This window comes from Pongo abelii, chromosome 2 (genome assembly GCF_028885655.2).
Source record: "Pongo abelii isolate AG06213 chromosome 2, NHGRI_mPonAbe1-v2.0_pri, whole genome shotgun sequence".
In the NCBI taxonomy this organism is placed as follows: Eukaryota; Metazoa; Chordata; class Mammalia; order Primates; family Hominidae; genus Pongo; species Pongo abelii.
The window spans coordinates 136,181,194-136,207,765 of NC_085928.1; the positions used below are offsets into that span (position 1 = coordinate 136,181,194).

Here is a 26,572-nt window from a genome sequence, read left to right on the forward strand (position 1 = left end):
GAAATCCAATAGGACAGGAAACAGCAATTTGTTCCCGCACCTTTTCTACCCTCTGGGAATTCACACTGAGAAGGGAGGTCACTCTACAGTGAGCCACCTTGTGGCATGTGTGGAGAACAACAGCCAGAGGCCAAAGCCATTTTATTCTTGGCTGACAAAAACAGTATTTTAAGGACACTCTCTGGGAAGGGTGTGGTGGTGATTCTGTGAGACACCTCAAGAGAATAAGCAATTGTACAGCACAACTTGCTTCTGCTACTCCGTTTGTCTTCTATAACTGAACTGTTCAGAGAGATGATATTATTGTAGTGATTAAGAGAGAAAGCTTTGGAGAGCAACAGAAATGAGTCAAATCCTGACTAGCCAAATCCCGACTCTCCTTCTATCATATAAATGTAGCCTTATACTGGATACATAATCTTAAAGAAATTATTCAGCCTCTTGAGTCTCTGAAAAATGAAAATGGTAATGGTACCCAACTCATAGATTTGTTGTGAGAACTAAATGAGATAATGTATAAGAAGAAATTGGCATAATGTCTGGCATGAAGAATGGACTCAAAAAGTTTTTAAGTAGGTAACAAGTAAACATTGTTGTCAAACTTCTTTGGGGATTTCTTACAATTTCTTCTTTGAAGTTAGAGTCATGCTTTTTTGTATGGTTAAGGAGCTGATGGTAGATTGTCTTTCAAGAAAAGGGACAGAATCCTTTTTAAAATGCTATTAAGTCACTGTACTAGTTGTATGATTGTTAACTTAGTCCAGTAGAAGCTATTTCTAGCTTCTCACCATTCATGAAGATGATGCCCGCTTTGTGTCAAGGTAGGCTTTGAAAACTCCCCTTTTTCATTGTCTTCACTCGGCCATTTTTGGCCAAGCTAGGTATCTTAAAGCATTAGGAAATGTTAGCCAGAGAAAACATACCTGTTGACCAGTTTCAGGCACCTAACGCCATGTCCATTCAGATGAGCATTGTTAGTCACTCCAGATCACACAGAGTGACTGCATCTAAAGCCCAGCTAACCCACAACTAGTGAGTCAAATATTCCTTTCCCATTTCTTCTCCCTTACTTATTTCTCTTTATTTTAACCATGAGTGAGTAATTTTAAAGTACTGATCTTCTGGATATATCTGAAAACTTTGACTCTACCACAAACCCTTTGACTTTACAATGGACAATCTGTTGAAGAAAAAAAAAGTTAGAGAAAAATATTATCCAAACGCAGTAACAGGCTTCAATACTGAGTGATTCCCCCACCACTCTCTGGGCAGTATCTCGATTACAAAAGTTAAGTAAACAGAATTATGTAGGTGAGGGGGTTGAAATCTCACGTCATTATTGGAAGTCATCAGATACTCAAGGAGATACCTTTCAACATACTTATCCAGTTAACTCACTGAAAGAAGATCTTAGGAAGATAGATTCAGTCATTATAATAGCCAAAGTCTCAGGTAATGGGGTAAGGTTACTGCTTTTCTTATCTACTTGAAATATAATTCAGATGGCATAGAAACCAGAGTCAAGGAATAAAACGAATAACCCAGTGTAGGGACCTCAATATTTCAAGTCTTAATGACAGAACATGTTATTTTGCCCTCTTCCTACAATATATTCCCTCTTATTTCAATATAATATAGGTAATAGGAGTGAGGGAGAAGGTCAGTTGGTTTTCCATCTCTATTAAGGTGCTCAATGTATTTTGTTAATTGTATTTAATCTTGAGAGATACTACATGAATGGGAATTATGCTTAATATCATAGGAGTTTACCATTGTGTAGTATTTCACCGCTGAAAAATCTTTTTTAAGTGGGTTGCTTGGTTTGATCTTCACAACAATAAAATGTGTTTCATAAGTTCTTATTAGAATTTGCACTTGATAAATGAGATTCCAAAAGATTAAGTGACTTGTTCAAGTATACTCTGCTAGTAAATGTTCATACTTGATAAGTTTGTGGTGTTAGGGGCTTAAATGTAATGCCAAGGAAATTTATGGAACTTCCTTTCCTGAAAATCTCTTTAGAAACCAACAAGTCTCTTCTAACTCAAGGGTTTAAGTGTTTTTATATGTGGTCCTGACTAAAGGCAAGCAAAGAGACCAGAAGGCCTCATAAGTATTCTGCTAGCCTTGTAATTGGGACCATTTCTTTCTCTCTAAATGGAAGCACAGTGATGATAATAATTAAGCTTTAGGCTTTCATATTTCCTTTTATCTGAGTTCTTCAGCCGGACAGGAAGGACCCACCCGCTCTGCATAATATGGCTCTTTTCAAACTGGTCCATGTCCATTAACCATCTAGACTTCCATTAACCATCTAGAATTTGTTTTTTGGTAATAGCAAACAACTTATGGAAACCTCAGGAATTTGAACTCCAAATGTGTGGTCAAATCTACTTTTTACAGAGGAAGGTATCATAGCTTTGCAAAACTTTCTGAATAAATAAAGTTTGTGCTCTTATACATAATAATGAAGTTAAGGAACCATCAAAGTAACTAGTCAGCAACATCTGCAAGTTTAGTGGGAAGAGTCTGAAGGCAGAGTGCAGATAGAAATGTGAACACTCCACTCTATCCCGCCTCCTCCCAGCATTCCACCTGCAATAGACTGTATTCATATCTCCCAGAGGAAATATGCTATTACTGATAATATGATCACTGAAACACTGGGAGTGGTTGGATACAGAGCTCTGGCAGTGGGTTAATAAAAGGCCTAATGAAGAACAAAAAATTCTGCCAGTCTCTGTAAAAAAATATTGCCCTCGGGAAATTATAAATCAGACACCATGGTGTGAAGTTAAATATATACATATATATATATACACACACACACACACACACACACACACACACAGAGCATTGCCTTGCTGATAAATGCTGGAGTGGGCAGACTGGTGACAAAACACATAAGTCACTGGATGCCCTTGAAGTTTCAGTCCACCTCAGCATGATGCAGTTAAACGCCTCAGCTGTGCAAAGCCAAAACCACATTTGCTCAGCCTTGTTAGATCACACTGCACTGTGTGGTAGAAACAGGATGACGGATCCACAAATTATTTGTACTTCCCAGAGCCTTACTTGCCTTTTCCCTTTTTATTTTTATCTTTTTTTACTTGTTTATTTGCTCAATTTTACAGCACTCGTCTCAATAGACTCTTAAATACCGCTTCTGGATGCAGACCTGTATTTAGGGTTTTCTTAATGTATCCACATTGAACTTGTCTGGTGGGCAGCCTCAACAATTCCATCCACCAACACAGGAAACGTGATGAACAAAGCAGGCCAAAGGCCCTGACTAACAATAATACCTTACCTTTTAGCTAAATTACCAGTGGTCTAGGAAAGAAAGAGTTGACCTTTCTAACTCTAGAAACAATCACATACCTTGACACATGAACATGGTGGCTGCCTGATTAATACTGAGGAGCCACGGTTCACCTCCTTGGTTTTCCACCTTCACTGAGTCATTGAGTTCTTGTGGCCTTGCTCCTTTAAACCGTTGCTTTCTAACACACCGTTTTTTCCCCAGAGGGTACTTCTGCCAGCTTTTCACCTGGTTGATTGTGTACCAACTGTTGACTTTACATGTGAGACAGGCATGGCCCCAGGGGATTTGGAGGAAAGATGGCCGAGGAGCACAGTGAGGTCAATGTCAAGGAGAACCCCTCCACCCCAACCGATGAAGCCTGCTTCACATGTTATCTGCTGAAGCTGGTATCTCTCAATGTACCCTTGAAAGAAATGAGGAGAGCTGAAATGTTTCAGGGACTCCTCTTCAGTGTTAGGGTATGGGAATAAACTGGGATATCTAGGGAATTCCTTTCCATTTTCAGGGATCCTAAAAAGGCAATTCCAGAAATGTGGGGAAGGCCCATTAGAAAACCATCAGATTCCTTAAATAAATTGAACCACAAACCTCCAATAGATAGGACAATGAAACATCTCTACTTGTAATAAGCATCTGTATCTTAAATTCTCTTCCCTGAGATTTACACTTTCCTGGAAATCTCTGAAATATTATCACAGTTACCACCACCCTGGCTTCAAAGGGTCTATTGTATTTGTATTTCTTTTTTTACTGAGGTGATGAAAGAATATGTAAACCAAACTTTACCAAGGATTCAGGGAGGAGAAAAAATTAGAAAAACAGACAATAAAAATAATATACAGTTTGCGAATCTGAATCACACACGGCAGCTTTGTAAAGCTGTCTGATGCAGCATTGATTCCCATATGGCAGAGCAAATCCCTGATGGACTTTTCATTGGTGCACGGTGCAGCAAAATGGAAAAAAAAAGATACAGTGAGATTTTCATACTCAATTATAACATATATTGTAAATTATACTTATTTATTCTAAGATTATATCCTCACTTTTATTATCATAAATACTCCTCTCTTTTATTGTCATAAATACTCCTCTCTTTTAATAGTAGATTATATTTTCTCTTTTGATGTCTTTATTTGGTAAAATACAAAGTTAGTCATTCTGTGTTACTCTTCCACTTCTAAAATTGTACTCATGCCAGAGATCCAAAAGTCTGGGAACCACCACAACAAACCGGGGAAGCCCTTCCTGTTTCCATTCTGCCTTAACCTTTCCTCCAGAGGCTACCTTTCCTCTGTCACTATGGAGACCATGACCTCAAGCATATCCAGAGTTCTTAAAGTACTAGCCCAAAACAACAAAGTTTCCCTTAAAAAATATAGGAGTTCCCTTTAACTCTAACATCAAACTATCAAGTTGAAACTTTTATTCTGAGGACAGTCCTTTTAATCTAGCTTTGAGAGAAAATTGGTTTCTGGGAGGTGCTGCTAACGTAGTATCTATCAAAATTACAAAAAAATGGCACAGTGGCTCTATACTGCTTTGCACTGCTATCCTCGTAGGCAAGCCAAAGCCCCCTTTCTCTTCTGTGTACATTTATGTACATTTAATAATAGTATTGTAATTATTTAATAATAATTATTATTACAATAATAGTATTGTAATTATCAGATGGAGCTTTGCAATGCTGCCAAATGTATGGCCCACAGACTTATTTGTAGAATAAATCCCTTGATGGAATCCAACTATTTAGTCATTTATTTGATGAATATAAACTTATAATTAATTTTATTCAATACCAAATGAACAACCCAACCAAGTTAGTTGATCTAATATTTAATAACTCAATAGGTTATTTGTAAATAGTTCTTGATCACATATATAAATGAAAGTTTATTAAATGACACATTGTTTACCCCTGAGAATTAAAAAAAGAATTTGTGTTTTGAGGGTCATTTTCTGCCCAAAGGAGACCCCTCATGTGTAACAGTGGGACCACAAACCGTTCTTTTTGGGCGCTTTGGGAGCCCCACACTGCAGATGAATGAGCCATGCCTGTAGAACAGAATATTGGTTTGCTAAATTCTTTCTGAATGTATTTTCTTTTGTTATTCCTGAGTTTTTAGGTAAGTTTGTTTACATGTTCCCACTGTACTGAGAGATTTTAAAGAAGAGCCTAAGTCTACATCTGAATTAAGAGTACTGAGAGATAAGTCCACCACACCTGAACTAGAAGTTAGAGAAGAGAAGGAACAGGGGCTTCTGTGTGGCATATGGTTACTGGGAGGTCTCCCAAAGGAAATAAATATGCATCTTGGGAATGGAGAGAAGTTTACAGGCACAACCACCTCTCTCCCATTTGGAGATTCTTTGCATCAGCCAATTTTAGAGAATTGGGTCTTGTTTTATTAAAGATATCACTAGATGCCGTTAGATGGTCAATAAAGATAAGGTCAGAAAATGGAGCTTTGAAATTGGTACCATGAAGGTTGTTGATGGTCTTACAAAAGCAGTTTTTGTGAAGTGGCAGGAGTAGATGCCATTCTAGAACTTGTTGAAGAGTGAATTCAATAAAAATGTAAAAGTAGCTTTTGCAAGCCACTCTTGGGAAGCCAGGCTATGAAAAGGTGGGGACCATGGGGTAATAGCGGGAATTCCAGAGTCAAGGAAATGTGGAGATGGGAGATAATAAAGCATCTTTATGTTATGGGAAAGATAATTTAGGAAAATAAAGATTGATGATGCAGTGGGGAGAGAGAATGAGCAACTGAGCAAAGACTTTAAGAAAGTGAGAAGTGATAAGGGATGAGATCTGGAGTATGTGTGCAAGTACCAACATTTGGAAGGGGAAGGGATATTTCCTTCATTTTAATAGTAAGAAAGAAAGAGATAAGTACCATTGCAGACAGCTTTGGATCACCAATTTTGGTGATGAAGAAAGTAACAAAGTCTCCATCTTATAGTTTCTATGTTCATGATGACACTGTTATTAGCTAAAATGAGAGTAAAACAAATTTTAAAATACCGATTAGTTTTTTTATGTAGAATTATGGAGTCATGTTCAGATGCCATTTGAGGTCTGATGTTTCGGTTTATTCCTCAGCTATGAGGAATAAGCTATATCTGCTCCCTTCTTCATGAGCAGATATGGAAAGAGCAAGAAAAGTCAAACCAAGATTAGAATTTTACAAAGTTTATACAGCAGAAGGAGACAGGGCAAGAGCATTTGAATATTTGGAAGGGAGAAATTAAGTTTATGAATCATGAAATCTAAGCTAGAAAGGAAGGAAAGTGATAAGATAAATGAAGGATTATGAGTAAGAAACAGGATCAATGGATTTACTACCATGAAGTAGGAAGTACCAGAATTATGGGAAGTTGTGGCTGGAGAGAAGAATATATGCATTTGAGATTTTGGAGTGGGTGGAGATGGAAAGGTCACTGCAAAGAGAAGTGAAGAAGCTGACAAGCCAAGTTCCCAAGAATGAGGACAGGAAATAAAGGAAATAAAGATACTGAGGCCAAGCCAGGCACGGTGGCTCACGCCTGTAATCCCAGCTCTTTGGGAGGCCCAGGCAGGCAGATTATCTGAGGTCAGGAGTTCGAGACAAGCCCGGCCAACATGGTGAAACCCCACCTCTACTAAAAATACAAAAATTGGCTAGGCGTGGTGGCATGCACCTGTAATTCCAGCTACTTAAAAGGCTGAGGCAGGAGAATTGCTCGAACCCGGGAGGCAGAGGTTGCAGTGAGCTGAGATGGCACCACTGCAATCCAGCCTGGGTGATAGATTGAGACTCCATCTCAAAACCGAGACTCCACCTCAAAAAAAAAAAAAAAAAAATGCTGAGGCCAAAAGTTAGTGAAAGATGGAAAGTGGCTAGGAAAAGCTCTGTAAATGATCACCATGGGAAAAAGATGATGATCTATCTAGAAGGATTGAGCCTCAAAGATGCAGCATAGGAGGAAGAAGGGAAACTTCGATTTAAAGACAGCATAGTGTAGAGGGGGACACGATGTCTCCTCCCGGTTGTGAAGGGTAGAATATGCTAAGAAAAAGAGAGAGCAAGAGGGTTGCTGAGTAATGAGGTCCTCAGAGGACATCCAGGTTTTAGTCCAAGTGGTTATGTGAACATTTTATTGGAGAATATGAAGGTGTAGTGCTATTTATCTCCCAAAAGAGAGGTCAAGATTTGAAAATGAGGGAAGTGGAAGGCTGTGCCAAAGTTGTCCAGGGATAAGAGTTCAAAGAATCAAGAATGAGAAAAGAGCAAGTAGAATTGTGAGGTATGATGGAATTATTCCTAGGTACTGCATTTTCTATAAACACAGCCACAATCATGTCTATTATTGAGTATCCACAATGTATGAGGCATGTATTATATATGCATTATCTCATTTAAACTTCACAACAAACTGTGAGGAAAGTTGCCTCATTGTCCATTTCACAAAGGGTGAAATTCAGATTTAGAGAGACCATGTAACTTGCCCCAAAATATACAGATTTTAAATGACAGAGCTTAACCACTATTTTATATTGCCCATCACTTAGTAACAGATGTATTCCTGAATGAGTTGATCACAATCTGAATTTTTGTAAACCATGCCAGAGTTGCAATTCACAACATTTCTGGGAATACTACTGTGAATCCTTTGTTAATGCAAAAATAACTGCCCCAAATGGACACCTCCTCAGTAATCTGTTTGCCCAATCTCAATATTCTTGAAGCATGATTAACTTTTATTGAAAGGTATAGTTACATAGTATTCTAGGTCAGAGATGATCAAAGCTTTTTACGGACAATAAGTTTTCTCTCTAACTAAAAAAAAAAAAAGAAAGAACTCAACAATAAGGTCAGTGGCAAAAGCAAGAATTACACCAAGGTATTATGACACTACTCACTATAAAACATTGCAATTCCTTACTCATTAGCAGAGTTTTATTTTTCATGGGATGTATTTCAAATGAGGATATGCTATAAGTAGAAAACAATACATACGGGTTCATTAGTCTTGCTCTTTTAGAGATAAATGCTGTATGTGGGATAAATGCTGTGAGCAAGAAATTATAAGCAGGTTCCCATATGCTAGATATCTATTTCCACAGCTCCTATCATCATGGTTTCTGGGCACTTTGACAGATAGATGAGGCTAATTCAGGCAACGCAGTACATTCAGAGAGTAGGTGAAAATCCTCTTTCTCTTTTGCTCCCTGCCTCAAAAAAACAATAATTAATTGGAAAGCTAAAAGAATGAAAGATTTCCTAGAATAGAAAACTAACAGAAAAGCCATGCAGAAGAAGCAAGTTTTAATCTTTTGGTTACAAGTAATAATGTTGACTGTATTACCCTTTGATCAAGGTGTTTGGGGATCTATCCTTAGTAAATAATCCTCAGTGTGGAAAACATTGTATGCTAATCATCACAGCATTAGATAGGGGAAAAATACAAGAGCAAACAAGAAAGAAAAGTGTTCAAAAGTAGGAGATAATTGTGAATAATTTATGGTATGTATTCTCTGAATATTGTGTACAGTTAAAATCACACAGTAAAAACTGTGCACAAACCATAAGAATTTCATTCTTTGGAAAAATCCTTAAAATATAATTTTAAATGAAGAAAGTAGACTACAATATTATATAAATAATGTGATTAAAACTGTAAAAAGAAAAATACAAAGCATAGAGAAAAAATTGGTTTTGAGTGTTGATATAGGAGTAATTTTTTATTATTTTTTCTGTATTTTTTTAATTTCCTTTAAGAAAAATTTCTTATTTTTAAAAATAAATAATAATGTAGGAATTTGGAGATTTAAGAGCTTGAAATTCTACCAATAATCACATTTTTAAAATCCATTCATATGGATTTTTAATAAGTATCCCATTACTGGCAAACCCTGCAGTATTTTTAATAACATTTTAATCATATTTTCCCAGTTTTTACATATGTTAAAGTGCATTAAAATGTGGACAGTTTGATGAATTTCGACAATTGTACACACCCATGTAACCACACCACAATTGAGATAGAGGACATGTCCATCATTCCCAATGGTTTCTTTATGCGCCTTCCCAGTCAAATCTTCCCCCACTTCTTGAACAGGAAACAACTGATCTGTTTTCTATTACTATGATTATTCACTGTTCCTGTTCTAGAATTTTATGTAAGTGGAATTGTACAGTTTGTATTCTTTTCTCTCTGGCCCCATTCACTCGGCATCATGTTTTGAGGTCAATCCACCTTGTTGCATGTATCAGTAGTTTGTTCCTTTGTACTGCTGTGTATGCATATGCCACATTGTGTGTATGTACCACATATGTTGATCTATTCACTTGTTAATGGTCATTTAGGTTGTTTTCATTTGGAATGATGTTTTGGACACTAGTGTTCAAATCTTTCTATGGATATATGTTTTCATTTCTTTTTTTTAACTTTATTTTTCCATAAGTTATTAGGGTACAGTTGGTATTTGGCTACCTGAGTAAGTTCTTTAGTGGTGATTTGTAAGATCCTGGTGCACCTGTTACCCAAGCCGTATACACTGCACCATATATGTTGTATTTTATCCCTCGCCACCTGCCCCCCCCACCCACTCTTTCCTCCAAGTCCCCAGAGTCCATTGTATCATTCTTATGCCTTTGCATCCTACCAGGGGAATTCCTATGCTGTATGGTAAGTGCATATTTAACTTAAGGTTTAAATAAAAAAAACTTCCATGTAGTTTTTTTAAGTGGTTTTAACCATAAAGCTTACAAGCGAAAATCTTTTCAACCTTAGAATAGGCGAAAATTTTTTAGAGGGGATGCAAAAAGCACAAGCCATAAAAGAAAAAAATATATATATAGGACATCATCAAAGTTAAAAATTTCTGTCCTTCTAAAGACAGCACTAAGGAAACAAAAAGACAAGCAGCAGACTGGGAGAAAATATTTACAATACATATATGTGAAAAAGAATTTGCATTTGAATACATAAATAACTTTTATGAGTCAATGATAAGAACTCAAACACCCAATGAAAACATAGGCAAAAGACTTGAACAGATATTTCTTCAAAGAAGATAAACATATGGCAAAAAAAAGCATCTCAATAAATGCTCAATATCATTAGTCATCAGGGAAATGCAAATTAGAATGATGATGAAATGCCACTACACTTCTACTAAAATGTCTACAATTATAAAGATTGATAATACCAAATGCTGGTGAGTATGTGGAGCAACTGGAACTCTTGGACAGTGTGTATTTTTAGTTGAATGATTCATCTCCCACTGGTATCTTAAACAAGTGAAGAATTATTCCTTTAAGTCGGGGCCTGAGATTTAATTAATGTTCATATTTATTCCTTTTCTCATTATACCTTCAGATTTTGCTAATTTCCATGGCTGAATTATTTATATAACCTAGATAAATATCAAATGGTCTCTACATCAGGAAAGAAACAATTGTTATTGACCGGGTAAGTTATTTTAAGATATCTCTGTAACTACCAATTCATACATTCAATACCTAATTCTATCTTTGTTCTATTTTAATTTTCATAAATCATTTTGGAGGCCATACTGTATCTCCTTCTTACCGTGTAAATCTTGTAATGCCTTTGGCCAAAAGTAATAAAATTCAAATCAAACACAATTAGCAATTCATGAGTTATCTTTCAGTTTATACATCAATTCCAAAAGCTGACTCAATTTATAGACTCAATTAGAATGTCAACTGTGCTAGGTTGTGGGGTTTGAACTGTGACACTGGGAAAATTCAAATATGGTTTTATTTACTCTAGAACTTTAATTTCCTGTAATCCTCTCACAATCTATAAGACAGTGCAATGATCTCTTTGAAGTGAAAACAGAGAATCACTCCTGAATTTTACTTCCCTACAAGTCTTATTTGCTCTATTTTTATGTTATTATAATTTTCCAAACCTAAAATAATGATTTAAAGTACAACTGATAGGAAAATAATTTAATATGTATTTTTTATATTCCAGAATAATTAAATTCCCACAATATTTTAATGATTTGGGAGATAATTAAACATAACGTGATATCTAAGTTTAGATATCACATGCATTCTGTGATTTCCTAAATTTTCTGTGGATTTTGCTCTGTATCAACTTACTGTCTCGTTTTCAGTACCAATATTGATGGGCTCCACTTCATTGTTCAATCCTTCCCAGATGTATTTAAAATGTAGTCACACATAGATTAAATCATATGTCAGAATTGTTCATGGTACACCCTGTACATTCCTAAAGAAAGATACTTAATTAATTAAGAAAAAATAGTAGCATTCTGTAGGAAAAGCAAAAAATGCAAGATCAAAACTCCAGCTAAACTCTTTAAGCCACTATGAGTGACCTCTAAACCACAAACAATGTTAAATTCTTGGGAAAACTTTGCTTAACTGGTACTCACAATGCATATTAACTCAGAAGCACAACCCTGCCAAAAATATAAACCACTCAGTGTTTATAAATGTGAAAAGAAAATTAGCACATGAGCAAAAGGAAAAACACGTCTTTGGTGTCAACCTTTCTGTGAACTTCTCTATTGTGATTACAGTTGTGTTTGCTGGGTTTTGCAGAGGTGTGATGGACAGGGGGAAATGTACACCTAGAGGGAATTGTGCAGCTGTCAATAGTTGCAGACTGGAACTATAGTAGGTATAATTGCGTTCAATGTTTGTATTTCCTGATTCACAGAGCTCCTTAAAGTCACTGCAGAGGGAGCAAGTCTTACAGAGGTTCCCAACCCTGTCTGCCTATGAGACTCACTAGAATGTTTTCAAAAATATTCCAATGCCTGATTCTTTCTACCGGTTAATAAAATAAGAACCTCTGAGCATGGAGCCTGGATATCAGTATTTTCTAATAACAGCAGGTGATTCTGATGCATAGTTAGGTCTAAAAAAAGCTGTATTAAAGCAAACGTTAGTAGCTGTTTCCAGCCCAGGCTTCTAAGACGATAGAGAAAGTAGGGACAGGATTGAAGGGCCCAAAGCTATTTCCAGTTTATCAGAAAGTCCAAGAGAATTATACATGCAACCTACAATATCCGGGTTTTGTGTTGGTTGGTTGGACGGATGGTTGATCTGTAATTATATTGGATCACTATTGTGTTGTGAAAGACAGTTGATGAACATAAAATGAAGAAATGAATTATTACATAAGAAAATATTTTTAGTACAATAGTTTAACCATTGACTCCATTTTGGAAAAAACTAAAAAGAGGATCTCTGAGAGATAGCTGTGGCTTTTGCCTATACAACATCCATTCTCCTTCTTTTGAAAACAACAACTCAATTTTGTAATGGGGAAATATCCCTTCCCCAATGTCAGTCTGAGTCTAATTGAACGTACCATCTGATTCTGAGATGAACATGTGACTCAGACCTGGATACTGCCAATATTACAACCCTTTGGCCAGAATAATGATTCAAACCCATGAAGATGATCTGAGTCAAGCCATAAGAGTGATCAAAAGTCAGCCCTGATACTTTCTAGAGTAGTAAGAAGGAAACCTGAGCCACAAATGAGAGAAAAGTCTGTGTTACTAAAAAGACAGTGAGGAGAAAAGCAGAGACTAGCTAAGAAGACAATGAAACTGGTCTTGTGCTCATGGACTTGTCAGTTACGTAACTGGGTAAATTTAATTTTGTTACATTTGTTCATTCATTCATTTATTTGAGGAAAGCAAATTTGAATCGAAATTCTGTTATCAGAAACCAAACAAGTTCTAATAAATATAAGATATTGTATTAGTGAAATTACCAGAACCATTAGGACATCTAGAGATACTTTACTATTCTATTTTTCTTTGTTTATTTGCTTGTTTATTCAGACAAACTAAAGCTTTAATTTCCCAGAACTAGAACCTCAAGCAAATTTCTAGTCAATTATTCAATCCATCAACAAGTATTTAATGAACTCATCTGTGTCTATCACTCTGCTAGGCATGACAAAATGAAACTAAGTGGAAGGCCTGGTCCCCCCCTCCAGTAAGCTTACAAACTAGTCAGAAAGACATAGTAAGTATATTAGAAATAACTTGGAGAGAAGAAAGCTCACAAGTTTCACTCTAAAGGAATATTAATTAACATGCTTCAAGGATTTTATGTGAGCCAAACATATGAAACATTTTAGAAGGATCCTAAGAAATAAATAGTACAACCACTGCCCTCAAGGAGCTTATAGTTAAAGACATAAAACACTGATGGCACAGATTATTTAAATGCATTATAAAGCAACATGCCATAACATAATAATAAAAAACAATCCCTCAGTATTAAGTTCTGAATAAGTAGCATGGTAATTGCTAATTTACTCTAAAAGCTCAATTTCTTCCATGACTCCCAAGGGCCACCAACTCAAATTTCACAGGTTGGTGTTTACACCTAAACACTGGATCTGTAGGATTGGGGGGTGCTTTCCCAACTCTACCACAAATTCCAGCACTTCTGTGTAGAAATAGATCATCTTCTAAAAAATAAAACCAAACAACTTTTCATAATTCTCCAATTCTCCATTATGCTACAATTTTTCATCATTCTCCAATTCTCCATTATGCTACAATTTTTCCTCATTCTCCAATTGTTTGGTATCCTTTAATTTTTCTTCATTTTCTAACTCTCTACCAATTCTCTATACTGTTTACAGTTCAGTTTCCAAAGTTTTCCAAGGGTAGCCTAATCTAGTTTTGTGTTGGAGGAAGTGAAACGATGACCACAGGAAAGTAGAATTGGATTCATGTTGACAAAATCTGTTTCTTTCTTCTTTTTCTTCTTGTTTTCTTCTTCTCTTAAACCTCCAAATCCAGACTTTTTTGAAAACAAACTACTATTGGATGAAGACTAGCTTTTGTACTCCAAAAGAGTAGTCTCTTAATTCAAATGACTCCCAAGCATATGTGCATGTTTGTTGATGTGTACCTGTATCTGTGTACATGTGTGTGTGTGTATGTGTATGCATTGAGGGTTAAGATTTCAGACTCTGGAGCAGGGAGGGGTACCTGGAAAGACTAGGAATGAAATTTACCAAACATGGGTCCTTATTTACTTCACATACCCCTTCGTCACTTCTTCTAGTGGGGCAGGGGAGGGGTAGATTAGATTAGTACTGCAAATACGTACCAAGAACACAAAGAATATCTCAGTAATGGAATCAGAGAAAATCCAATAATTAAATGTTCCCTAGTGTCTATTCTGCTGCCTTACTTCCTTAATTTTCCTTTTCAATTCTTATTAACCTTTCTGTTAATGCATGGATAGAAGAACATGAGACACTGAAATGGAAATTACATGATTTGGCTACTTATAACTCTTATTTTTAAATAAAAAGTTGACATTCAATTGAGAGATGGAATAATAAGGTTAAAATGTTAGCCAGTGCGATCACCACCCACACACCCAGAATGGTCTCTTACCATGTCTTTGGCTTACTCTCTGCTTAGTCAGCTAAGCTGTTCTCATCTGATTGTTTCATAGAAGGGATTTGACAACATAAAACACAGAAAAAAAGTAATCGCTTCTTGGGTTTTGAATTCAGAATTCTAAACAATGAGGCAAAAGAGTAGAAAGGAGTCTTCTATATAAGATTCGTAATATAGCAAATAATTTAGGATAAAATATGATGAAGTGCACAGCTTTCCCTAGGTTTCCATGGCCAATTTAGAAAACAATATTCCCTGCATGTTGATAGAAGTCAAAGCAAAAAAAAAAAAAAAAAAAAAAAATGCAACGCAAACATAGACCTCGGTGTGTCTTCAAGGGAGGGGCATTGTCCATGCTTCTAGACCAAGTCCAAGGCAAGGGCCAATTGCCTGAGAAGTTTGTGGAATCTAGGTTGAACCAAAGGAGGAAAAATCTAAGAGAAAAAAAAAATGACTGCTATGTGCATTTAGGCAGATAGAGCCTTCGACAATATCAGAACTTCCCCCTTCTCAGTGTGGCAGAGGAAAAGGAAGATAACTGACTTTCGTTAAGTGTGGCTCAGACATAGCAAGAGAACCACTGAACCCGAAGTGATTGTGCTTACTGGAATAAGGCATATCTCCATGGTGACCCAAGTGGACTAACAGCTGCAGTCCAGATGGGACAATGTCACAGCCATTGTGAACAGAGATCACTGTGGATAAGATAAGGCAATGGATGTCTTCAAAGATGCCTACAAGGGCAAAATACATTGAAGACCAGATTTGCCTACCGCCACCTCTGCCCATGCAGAGTCAACCATATGCAAGATCTTAACATTAAATAATTTATAAAGGCAGATGGTGTATCTGTTAAGCTCTATAAAAAACTGACATGTATAAGTAATCAAAACCTATTATCCAGATGAATAATAATGTTCAAGTGACTGTTTCTAATGCACAAACTTTTCTTTCGTATTGATGATCACAAATTTATGTGAGTGATCTCTTTCAAAAATGAAGCTGATCAAAATTTTACAACTGACAAATATGATCAATAGCCAACACAAACCTTAGAATAATAAAATCTGAAACAGTTGCACTTCACCCTCTTAAAAACAAAGACATGACTGAAGTATTTGCAAGCCAACAGGCACCAACCGCATGGCTTCAAACAAGGTTCAGTAATAGTGCCATTTTCCTCACTCCCACAATGATGAGTGGGTGGCTTAAGACCAGAGCAGAGTAAACCTCTGGGCTATTATGCTGGGAGTAAATTAAAAAGTATTTATAATTTCACTCATTTGCTACCTCCACACTTGTGTAACATTATCATCATATTGCAGTATGCTGCTTTATAATGCCTTGTATATTTCCAGGGTCTATGCTTAGTGCCATCAGCCAAAGCTGTTTGAGGACAAGGACTGTGTCAAATTCAATGGAAACCTCTTAATTTCGTTAGGCCTTTCTCATGTATTGATATTGCTTCCATTTATCCTTCTTAGCGCTCTCTTTGCACTTTGCTCCTTGACTTGAAACATTCAATAAATAATTACTGACCACCCACTATGTGGGATGTAAGGTCCTAGGCCCTGAGAAAAATTATGTAAAGAAGAAAGACAAAGTTTTGGCTCACATTGAGTCTACAATCCAGTGCAGAAGTTTAATTTTTAAAAAAGAATATATGAATTAAATAAGTTCAGATTGTGATCAGTGCTAGGAAGAAAGTAAAATAGAATGCTATACTATAATAGGATAATATGTAAAGGCTATTTTAATTTAGGGATATCAGGAAAGGCTCCTCTGAAGAGATGTCTTGTGAGCGGAGACTTGAAGGATTATAATGAATCATATAATGATCATCTTGTAATGATCTGAAAAAAAAGAGAACTGCAAATGCAAAGGCTCAGAGATAGGATCAATCATGCTTTTTGTCAAGGAGAACAGTGTTGCCTAATCTGAGTGATCTAGAGAGGGAGTGATAGAAGGGCCTAGGAAAGCAGAGAGGGATTAGCTTTTGTTGGGCTTTGTAGGACACATTGCCACTCTCCCTGTGATTCTTCTCTTCTCTTTCTAGCCATTCCATCTTAATCTCCTTCATGAACTCTTACTGCTCTGCCTGGCTCTCAAATACTGGTGTTTTCCAGATTTCAAACTTGCCTCTATTTTTTCCCCTTCTGGTTTTTCCCAGATTATCAGCACTACCAACCATTTGCTGGAAACTCCAAAATCATTATGTCCAGTTGCACAGTGTACAAATTATGACTTTAAAACCCCAATGACAGCCGAAGAACTATACAAATGTCAATGTATAAGAGTTGTCTGAAGCCAGGCATGGTGGTTCACACCTGTAATCCCAGAGCTTTCAGAGGCTGAAGCAAAAGGATATCATGAGGCCAGGAGTTCAAGGCCTTGGCCTTCCAAAGTTCTGGGATCACAGGTGTGAGCCACCATGCCCAGCCCAGAGCAATACTTTTAAATGGCAATCATATCATTTACTTATCCAATGTTTTCTCATTTCACTTAAGTATAATCCAAATTCTTTACAATGGTTCACCATCTACCACCACGAACATCAGATTTCATCTCTCCTCTGTCCCTTTTGCTCACTCTCCTCCAGCCACACTGGCCTCCCTACTTCTCCTTGAGCATGCCAAGCAAGCCCTCATTCATGGCTTTGTCACAGGCTGTTCTCTCTGCCTTAAAAGCTCTTCCGCTCCGTATGCACATGGCTCACTCTCTAACTTCCTTCAGATTCCTTCTGTGACAATCTTACATAAAATAGAACATCCACCTCCCCCATCACTTTCTATGGCCAATACTCTGCTTTATTTTCTCTTTACTACCTTTGTTTCTCTATTTTCAGTACAATTCTAAATTAAGCGGGTATTTTGAAAAATTATCTGCCTCCTCCATTAGCATATAAAATTTATGAGGACAGGGATTATTTTCTTAGTCATCTTCAGTTTTCTGCTCCTACAACAGTACTTAGCACACGATAGTGGTTCACTAAATATTCTTCGAATGAATTAGCAAATCTCCATGACCCTATATAGACTATATTTTTCTGTCTGACATATTACACCTTTTCTCTTGTTTTGCTCAAATTCACTTTTCTCAGCATGGATACATCTCTTTCATAAGGACTTTCCAGAAACTTCAGTTTGGGCTAATTGTTCCTCCTCTCTATTCTCATAGCACTAAATGTGTCATCACCCAGCAATTATCTGTCTATTAAAATTACATAAATCTATGCCTGCCACTTGCACTAGATTTTAACACCTATGATAAAAGTAAGCATGTCTTCATTCAACAATTCAATAAACATGTAGCAGGCATACAGTGCTAGGCACTGGGAATGCAACATAGAACAGACAGGCAAGGTTCCTATACTCAGATGCATTCAGTCAAATGTCTTACTCTTGGATGGACTCTCAACACTTAACACTGTTTGGCATATTGGGAAGATTAATGAGTGTCTCTATTTGGACCTATTACATTATATCTTATACTTGCAAAATGGTCTCTCCTTATATCACCTCTCACTTTCATCAGAATAAAGCATATGAAATTTGGAGATATTAACTTAGGTTTTCCTGTGTAGATTCTGCAACTTTGCTCCTGATCACAAAAGCCAAAGGCATTCATGCATTTTTTTTTCCCATGGGAGGACCAAAATAGTCCATAGAGAATAAAGAAGTAAACTGAGCTTCTAGATTATTTTAAAATCAACTTTATTGATATATAATTAACATACACCAAATGTACCTATTTGAAGTGTACATTTTGATGAGTTTTGGCTAATTTACTAACTCATGCAACCATCACCAAATGAAGATATAGAACATTTTCATCACCCCAGAAAGCTTCCCTACCTTTTTCCCAGCCAACCCCATCAACACCTCCAGCCCCAGAGAGTCAACAGCTTGCTTTCTGTCCATTTAAATTAGACTTGTTTTTTCTAGTTTTATATAAATGGAATCATTTGGTATGTACTTTTTTTGATCTGACTAGTTTTGCACAGTCTAATGTTTTTGAGAGTCATCTATACTGTTGCTTGTATCAGCATTTCATTCTTTTTTATTGCTGAGTAGTATTACATTATATAGCTATAGCATGGTTTCTTTATCCATTTATCAGTTGATATTTAGGTTATTTCAATTTGGGGGCAATTATGAATAAAGTTTCCTGAACAGTTGTAAACAAGTCTTTGTTAGATAACTTTTGTCTGTTTTGTTTTAAAACTTTTACTGCAATGTAACAATGAAGTAAACAGTAATTAGACACCTACTAATTTTTCTCCAAAACAAAAAAAATGTAAACAGGAAAATAACTCTGCCTATACTTGTGCAGCTTCTCACATCATGTTAGAAGGGTCTCACATCCAATGATCAAGAAATTTTAAAATAGCAGTAATTATTTTCATTTTCAGAAAAGGTTCCCTTTCTCCCCTCCCACCCCAAGTATTTAACATGAAAGAATGGGCTTCTTTACACATTAATTTTATCCTTATTTTTGAAGCAGCAACAATTAACTATCAATAATTTGGCATTTCTATTTACAGTCACTACAAAATTCTTTTAAATTTCACAAAGTCATTATCCAGTGTTGCCATGAAACAGAGACTGTAAATTCTAGGTAGCTAAGATTCTTTCTGAAACCAATGTTAAGTCAAAGAAATATAAAGCAGGACATTACATTAAGTTTCTGGATCTAGTACACTATAAAAAGGGTGAAACCAAGGAAAAGTTATCTATTGTTTTACAGAAGAAATAAAGACCTGCAAAAGCTGATTTTTGGTTGTATATAATATTTTACATACTGTGTGGAGTTGCAGCATCTGCTAATTGAAGCAGATATGCACTGTATTTATCCCTGTCCTATATCCTAGATCCCTCCTTCCCCACCCCCAACAGTCTACTACCTTATACCAAGTATTGTGGTTATGAGCCCAAGTCATCCCAGACAATCCAGTGAACAAGTTGGTGTAATGCACTAGTGCAAAGTGTGAGATATAAAAAACTCCCTTTCAATCTTCATCAAAGTTCTGCTGTAGAAGAAAATCGGCACCCAAATTCTTATTCTTCTCACAAGCAAAATATGCTTGTATCACAAGCCCAATATGCTTGTATCACAAGCCCTTCAGGGAATCCTAATGCCTTTAACCTTTCCATAGCTTCTTTTTCCTGAGGCGTTACTTGAATGTAGTTCATAGGACCATTTCCAGCTTCTGCAATTCCTCCACTGCTACCTCCACCTCTTCCTCTTTGACCACCAGCTTCTCGAACTGTTTCATTTAACATCTGAATAAAATGCTCCTGGTGTTGGCTAATTTGCTGAAGTAATTGAGGATTCTCTCGATCTATCTACTGTAGTAACACTGGAAGAAGGGAAGGATTCTGTTGAAGAATTTGTCTCATCTGTTGAAACTGAGGCTGATTCCATAAAAATTCAAGGGGATGTTCCAGAACTTGCTGTAGTTGTTGCTGTCATAGTTGCTGCAGCTGCAGTCACTGTTGAAGACTGAGGAGCCCCAGTACTAGCTGCTTGGTGGGGGTCAACCACAACCTGACTTTATCTCCAGGGATTCCCATTAAAAAGTACTCCACTGCCCTGTCAGGGTTGTTGAAACTGGCTCTTGGGGCTGCAATTACTTGTTCTCGTTCATAGCCCATTGACATGATCTCAGTTACCATATTCTCGTAAGACTGACCCATCACAAGTGCATTCATTGCATCTTCAAAAAGGTTTGACCAAGAAGAATCTCCCGAGGTACTATGAGTTGATGTCGGGCTAGTAGCCACTGGTGTCTCTGCTGGCTTTTCTGCAGGTTTCTCTTGTTTAGTTGCACTAGCAGGTGCAGGTTCAGAAGACACTGTCATTAATACTGGAGTGATGAATGCAGGTGTGAAAGTGGGAGCCAAAGCAGGGACAGAGGTTGGAACCTGAGCCACAGTTGTTGCTGTGGAGGAAGTAACTGCTGTAGTGCTGGCAGGAGCTGACTGCTGAGTTGTAGCTGGTGCTGGTGTGGACACTGCTTTGGGTTTGTTCACCATAACCACCACAAAGTTTTTCTCATCAATTTTATATTCTTTGAGAGCAGTATCATTATTGAGGATTTTGCCTGCATAAATTAATTTTTGACCTGCTACCAGAGAGGCCCCTTTTCAGATTCTGTCTTCTCTTTCAGTGCTTTCACTGTCTCCTCAGGGTCAATGTCTATCTTGAAGGTCAAGGTCTGCGGCTGGAGGGTCTTCAGAGTGACCTGCATGGTGCCACTGCACAGCTCGGCTGCGGGGCCTGCGCCGGGTGCTGGCTGCTGGGCAGTGTCTGTGGCCTCGTTAGATAACTTTTTATTTCTCTTGGAATAATACTTAGATATGCAAATGGTGAGTTGTATAATAAATGTGTAGTTATTTTAATAAGAAACTGCCAAAATGTTTCCAATGGGACTGAGCCATTTTGCATCCCACCAGGAAAGTAGGAGAATTCTAGTTATTTCACATCCTTACTGACACTTGGTATTATCATTCTTTCTTATTTATGCCAATCTATTTCTTACAGACTTCATGGCAGGCTAGTGTCTGGATAACTAGAGCAGAATTCAGGGACACTTGGGCCTTATAGAATAACAAGAACTGATCTGCAAATGTGTTTGCATAGCAGCTTGATGAAGTCCATGTAGTCGAGCCTGGGGCAAAAGAAAGTAGCCAAGACTTTCTGTATCCCAAGAGCTGAAAGGGCACTCAAAACTAAAAGGACTTTAGAATTTAGAGGATAAGGATGCACAGGATAAGGATGCAGCCAGAGATCGTGGTTGGACCGCAAATGTTAGTAGTGAACACCAGCACAAAAATATGGAGAAGTAGTGATCTGATTACTGACTTGGGGGTAACAATATTACAGAGAACAAAAAGCCACCTTCAGACTGATGCCATGTCCTCACAGAACTAAGATATAATCCTGAAGAGCAAAAGAAGGATAAAAACATGTTTTCCTCAAGTTGACAGAGCTTAAATTCTAAATCTACCAAGTTTATATCCTGAAGTGACTAAGTTTACTTAAGGATAGCAATAGAACAGAGCCCTCAGAAATAACGCCACATATCTACAACTATCTGATCTTTGACAAACCTGACAAAAACAAGAAATGGGGAAAGGATTCCCTATTTAATAAATGGTGCTGGGAAAACTGGCTAGCCATATGTAGAAAGCTGAAACTGGATCCCTTCCTTACACCTTATACAAAAATTAATTCAAGATGGATTAAAGACTTAAATGTTAGACCTAAAACCATAAAAACCCTAGAAGAAAACCTAGGCAATACCATTCAGGACATGGGCATGGGCAAGGACTTCATGTCTAAAACTCCAAAAGCAATGGCAACAAAAGCCAAAATTGACAAATGGGATCTAATTAAACTAAAGAGCTTCTGCACAGCAAAGGAAACTACCATCAGAGTGAACAGGCAACCTACAAAATGGGAGAAAATTTTTGCAACCTACTCATCTGACAAAGGGCTAATATCCAGAATCTACAATGAACTCCAACAAATTTACAAGAAAAAAACAAACAACCCCATCAAAAAGTGGGCAAAGGAGATGAACAGACACTTCTCAAAAGAAGACATTTATGCAGCCAAAAAACACATGAAAAAATGCTCACCATCACTGGCCATCAGAGAAATGCAAATCAAAACCACAATGAGATACCATCTCACACCAGTTAGAATGGCAATCATTAAAAAGTCAGGAAACAACGGGTGCTGGAGAGGATGTGGAGAAATAGGAACACTTTTACACTGTTGGTGGGACTGTAAACTAGTTCAACCCTTGTGGAAGTCAGTGTGGCGATTCCTCAGGGATCTAGAACTAGAAATTCCATTCGACCCAGCCATCCCATTACTGGGTATATACCCAAAGGACTATAAATCATGCTGCTATAAAGACACATGCACACGTATGTTTATTGCGGCATTATTCACAATAGCAAAGACTTGGAACCAACCCAAATGTCCAACAATGATAGACTGGATTAAGAAAATGTGGCACATATACACCATGGAATACTATGCAGCCATAAAAAATGATGAGTTCACGTCCTTTGTAGGGACATGGATGAAATTGGAAATCATCATTCTCAGTAAACTATCGCAAGAACAAAAAACCAAACACCGCATATTCTCACTCATAGGTGGGAATTGAACAATGAGAACACATGGACACAGGAAGGGGAACATCACACTTCGGGGACTGTTGTGGGGTGGGGGGAGTGGGGAGGGATAGCATTGGGAGATATACCTAATGCTAGATGACGAGTTGGTGGGTGCAGCGCACCAGCATGGCACATGTATACATATGTAACTTACCTGCACGTTGCGCACATGTACCATAGAGCCTAAAGTATAATAATAATAATAATAATAATAAAAATAAAAAAATCAAAAAAAAAAAAAAAAGAATAGCAATATTAAGCTGCTGCCCAACAAGCAGTTTGTAGGTAAGGATGGAAATTAAAGTTGTTTACTAAAAATACATTTGATTTCTGCATACTTGTATTTTCTGTGTGAAAATTCACCCACATCATAACAACATGTACCTACCTATTCAGATGTCCTTGCTTTAAAAAAACTGTCCACCTTTGAGTTTCATGTGTATTTTGGTAGTGGTCATGATATATATATTAGAAAAATGTATAATAAAATAATATTTCTGTAATCCTAGCACTTTGGGAGGCCAAGGCAGGCAGATCCCTTGAGGTCAGGAGTTTGAGACCAGCCTGGCCAACATGGTGAAACCCCATCTTTACTAAAAATACAAAAATTAGCCGAGCCCAGTGGCATGTGCCTGTAATCCCAGCTACTCCGGAGGCTGAGGCAGGAGAATGACTTAACCCAGGAGGCAGAAGTTGTAGTGAACCAAGATTGCACCATTGCACTCTGGCCTGGGAAAGAGAGGGAGACTCTATTTAAAAAACAAACAAACAAACAAAAACAAACAAACAACAAAAAACCAAAAAACAAGATTTCAATTAAGACTCTAAAACAACAACTTGATAGAGTTTTTTTTTTTTTTTTTTTTTTTTTTGAGACAGAGTCTCACTCTGTTGCTCAGGCTGGAGTGCAGTGGCATGATCTTGGCTCACTGCAAGCTCTGCCTCCCAGGTTCACGCCATTCTCCTGCGTCAGCCTCCCAAGTAGCTGGGACTACAGGTGCCCACCACCACACCTGGCTAATTTTTTGTATTTTTAGTGGAGATGGGGTTTCACCGTGTTAGCCAGAATGGTCTTGATCTCCTGACCTCGTGATCCACCTGCCTCGGCCTCCCAAAGTGCTGGGATTACAGGCGTGAGCCACCGCGCCTGGCCAGCTTGATATAGTTTTACGGTTTAGAGAGAATTCCTCTGCAATGGAAATGTTAACAGCTTTTATAAAAATAATGAACATAAGCCTGACATTGGTACATATATAGTGTAAAAATATACATCAGTAAAGACTTCTATTTAATATCAAGTATTTTTATGAATGTATTTAAAATGAGATCATTGTGTGTATGTGTGTCTTTGTATGTGTATATATGTTATATTGTATTAATTATAATATATATTTGTATTTTTTTCTGGTAGTTATTTTCTATAAAGTCTCCATAAACACTGAGTTAGTGAATACTAAACCATTCACTAATTTCTCTGTGCGAAATACAGAGTTAGTTTCCTGTGAACCTTTGGTCACAACATTTTCATTAAGTAATCAACATATAACCTTGTTTTATGTGTGTTTCTATTTAAATAAACCTTATTTAATACATATAGTTGATTCATTAACATTGAACTCACAGCCAACAGCACTATAACTCATGCCTCATATTCATGTTAGATAAATAACGCTTATTTAACACATGAAATTATGTCATTTTCTTCATAAGGTACATTACAGGCTTCTTCTGCTTGGAAACACTAGATAGCGCTTCAGTGCCTCAGCACTATACTTGGGGCCATTTAAAACAGAGAAATCACCAAAAGCACAAAAATGCAAAAATAAAAAGACGTGGCACTAAATAGACAATAAAAAGAATGCTTGTTTAGGGAATGAGAACTGAACAAGCAGGCAGAGTTTGTTCCTGTCCAACCTCAGCTGGGATGAGGTTGGGTGCAAGAAACTGCATGTCCTCAAATGGCAGTGAAAGTGCAACAAGTAGTGATTTTCGAGTTACAGGTAAATTTTTGTGAGTAGGCAATTTCACAAATATGCAATCCACAAATAAGGCTTGACTGTACATGTGTGTGAGTGTTGTGTGTGTGTATGTAGTAGATAGTGTGCTCCTTGAAGATGCAAATATTGCTGACATACCTTTAGAAAAAAAATAGTTATCTATGGATACCTTATATTGAACAATCAGTATTTTCTAAATTCGACATTAGTAGATAAAAGGAATTTAACTAAGGCTGTTTCTCTCCAGAAGTGTGTTAATAACTTACAAATAATCATTTAACCTCAGACTTTCCCTAGACTAGATAAAGTACTTTGCATACTTGATGTTACCTTTGTGAAACAATTTTCTCTAAAATACGAATACCCCAGAATTCAGAAACCAGTCACCTATTGTTATATGTTGTGTTTGCCAGGCTTAGAAAGCTTATTGCTTGGAGTTGGGTCTTTGTGGCCATTCCTCAGGGAACGTCCCAGTTTAGGTCTATAAGATTCCTTGTTATATCATACTTAGCTCCCTGATTTACCCTTTCACTTTCTAATTCGTCCCCCAACTCCTTCTGGAAAAAGCCAATACAATGCCGTCCATATTTTAAATGAACTTACGTAAATTTTTATCAAATATAAAACTCTTTGTATACATTTTTTTTTTTTTTTTTGAGATGGAGTCTCGCTCTGTCACTCAGGCTGGAGTGCAATGGCGCGATCTCAGCTCACTGCAACCTCCGCCTCCTGGATTCAAGCAATTCTCCAGCTAATTTTAGGGGTTTTTTTTTGTTTTGGGGGGTTGTTTTTTGTTGTTGTTGTTGTTTTTTGTTTTTTTGAGATAGAGTCTCACTCTGTCACCAGGCTGGAGTGCAGTGGTGCAATCTTGGCTCACTGCAACCTCCAACTCCCTGGTTCAAGAGATTCTCCTGCCTCAGCCTCCCGAGTAGCTGGGATTACAGGCACACGCCACCGTGCCCAGCTAATTTTTGTATTTTTAGTAGAGACAGTGTTTCACCATGTTGGCCAGGACGGTCTTGAACTCCTGACCTCGTGATCCGCCCACCTCAGCCTCCCAAAGTGCTGGGATTACAGGCATGAGCCACTGTGCCCAGGCCTATACTTTTAATATATTTTATTGGCTCAGGGAAGATATATAATTGGTCATTCATTCACTTGTTTTAAAACATTATTTAAGAAATGATGATTGAATGACTATTATGTCCTAGACCACGATCATCCTCTGTGTAGGAGTCCATCGTCAACATAAATGCCATCCAGCCAGCCCTCTGCTAGGTCTAATCATCTTGATTCATATATCTCCAATCATCTTCAGTTTCTTTGTGTTTCTCTTTTATTATCTTCTTTCTTGTTCTGAAGATCTGCTTTTGGTTCAAAAGCTCAGAACTGAATTCGGCAAACGTCTGACCTCGTGCAGATAAAACCAATGACCCACAATATAATATCTTGGTATGAAGACAAAAAAAGTATAAATTTTTCTATTTATAAAACTAATAAATTTTATTGCCCTAAAATACTTGAAACGATAAATTTACAAGGAAGAGAATAATACAAAATAATAAAAATCTCTCTAATCCCAGCACACAGAGATAATCCTCTTTATAATTTGTTGCATTTCCCTCCTATG

General features: G+C 37.2%; 1 long non-coding RNA gene and 1 pseudogene across 1 annotated transcript in view; both read right to left on the minus strand.

Moving 5' to 3' along the window:
- The window catches only part of LOC103890234 (uncharacterized), a 169,924-nt gene that overhangs the window by 47,104 nt on the left and 96,248 nt on the right, over positions 1–26,572 (minus strand). The window lies entirely within an intron of this gene.
- LOC129058622 (UV excision repair protein RAD23 homolog B-like) lies at positions 19,645–21,100 on the minus strand (annotated as a pseudogene).